Source organism: Cnephaeus nilssonii, assembly GCF_951640355.1.
Source record: "Cnephaeus nilssonii genome assembly, chromosome: 6".
Taxonomy (NCBI): Eukaryota; Metazoa; Chordata; class Mammalia; order Chiroptera; family Vespertilionidae; genus Cnephaeus; species Cnephaeus nilssonii.
In genome coordinates, this window is record NC_137077.1 from 14704015 (window position 1) to 14706002 (window position 1988).

Sequence of the window (1988 nt, forward strand, 5' to 3'; positions counted from 1 at the left end):
ATGGCCAATTCCAGGAATTATAAATCAGAAGAAGAATCCATTCATATCAATAACAAACTGCTTTGAGGAGACATAATTGAAGTTCAGGGGAATTCTGGGTAAACCAAGAAGGGTTAGCTGTGATTCCTATGAAATCACACTGCTGTGTCCTTGCTTACATATGTTACCTCATTTTCACTTTGGCCTCAAAGAAAAGGAAACAAAGTATCATCAGAGATACTTGAAATTGGTCCTGAATGACTTTGTGAGGCAGAAGTGTATCCTCCACTAAGATCATCCTGTATAATAAAGAGGTAATGTGCAAATTGACCATCACTCCAACACACAAGATGGCCGCCCCATTTTGTCAAAGATGGCCACCCCCATGTGGACACCAAATGACCACTACAAAATGGCCTGCAAGGGAGGGCAGTTGGGGACAATCAGGCCAGTAGGGGAGGGAAGATGGGAGGGACCAGGCCTACAAGGGAGGGCAGTTGGGGGTGACCGGGCCGGCAGAGGAGGGCAGTTAGGGACTACCAGGCTAGCAGGGGAGGGCAGTTAGGGGTAATCGGGCTGGCAGGGGAGCAGTTAGGTGTCGATCAGGCTGGCAGGGGAGTGGTTAGGGGGCGATCAGGCTGGCAGGCAGAAGCAGTTAGGGGCAATCAGGCAGCCAGGCAGGCGAGCGGTTGGGAGCCAACAGTCCTGGATTGTGAGAGGGATATCCCTCAAGGGGTCCCAGATTAGAGAGGGTGCAGGCTGGGCTGAGGGACACACACACACACACACACACACACACACACACCCGTGCATGAATTTCATGCACTGGCCCTCTAGTCATATATATAAGAAGTTTCTTGGATGAGTTGAGATTCCTAGAGTTTGAAACTCCCATGATGAACATCATCCCAGGGGGAACTGTGGCCAAGCCTTTTAGCACCAACCACAATGAGCTGGACCTGAATGTATGTATGAGAATTGCTCCAGAATTCTGCCACAAGATGCTGGTGGTTGGTGGCACTGACTGAGTTTATGAAATTGGACACTAGTTCCGGAATGAAGAAACTGATTTGACTCATAATCCTGAGCTCACCACCTGTAAGTTCTCATGGCCTCTACAGATTATCATGATCTCAAGGAAATTGCAGAGAACATGATTTCAGGGATGGTAAAGCACATTACAGATGGTTACAAGGCCACCCACCATCCAGTGGCCTGGAGGGCCAAGCCTATGAGATTGACTTCACCCCACCCTTCCAGAAAGAGCTTGAGAAAGCCTTGGGGGTGAAGCTGCCAGAAACTATCCTCTTTGAAACTGAAGAAATTTGCAAAATTCCTGATGATATCTGTGTGGCGAAAGCTGTTGAATGCCCTCCACCTCGGACCACAGCCACTAAGCTTGTTGAGGAGTTCCTGGAAGTGGCATGCATCAATCCTACATTCATCTATGATCACCCACAGATAATGAACCCTTTTGTAAAATGGCACCGCCCTAAAGAGGGTCTGACAGAGCACTTTGAGCTTTTTGTCATGAGGAAGGAAATACGCAATGCCTCCACTGAGCTGAATGACCCCATGAGGCAGCGGCAGGTTTTTGAAGACTGACAGTTATTCACCAAAACCCATTTTCAATAGTTCAGCTTTGTCATTTCTAAATCACAGATAACAATAGCACCCCCTCCACAGGGATATTGTACTGTAAATGTGTTAGTGCTATAAAGACTTTAAAACATTGCCTGCTACATAGTCAGCATCCCATCGAAGTTCTCTGTCCCTGTTGTTATTATCATCATCCTCCTCCTTAGAGACTAAGGAGGTTACTTCTTAGGTCCTGGCCAGGTAGTTGGTTAGAGCATTGTCTGGATACACCAAGGTTGTGGGTTTGATCCCATGTCAGGGCACATACAAGAATCAACCAGTGGATGCATAAATAAGTGGAACAACAAATCAATGTTTCTCTCTCTCTCTCTCTCTCTCTCTCTCTCTCTCTCTCTCAAATCAATACAATT

The 1988-nt window shown here is 47.0% G+C and overlaps 1 pseudogene across 1 annotated transcript; it reads left to right on the forward strand.

Moving 5' to 3' along the window:
• Positions 1-1584, forward strand: LOC307102040 (lysine--tRNA ligase-like; annotated as a pseudogene). Its single transcript has 2 exons — positions 1-257; positions 817-1584. The product of its transcript is annotated as a lysine--tRNA ligase-like (transcript).
• The last annotated feature ends 404 nt before the right edge of the window (positions 1585-1988 follow it).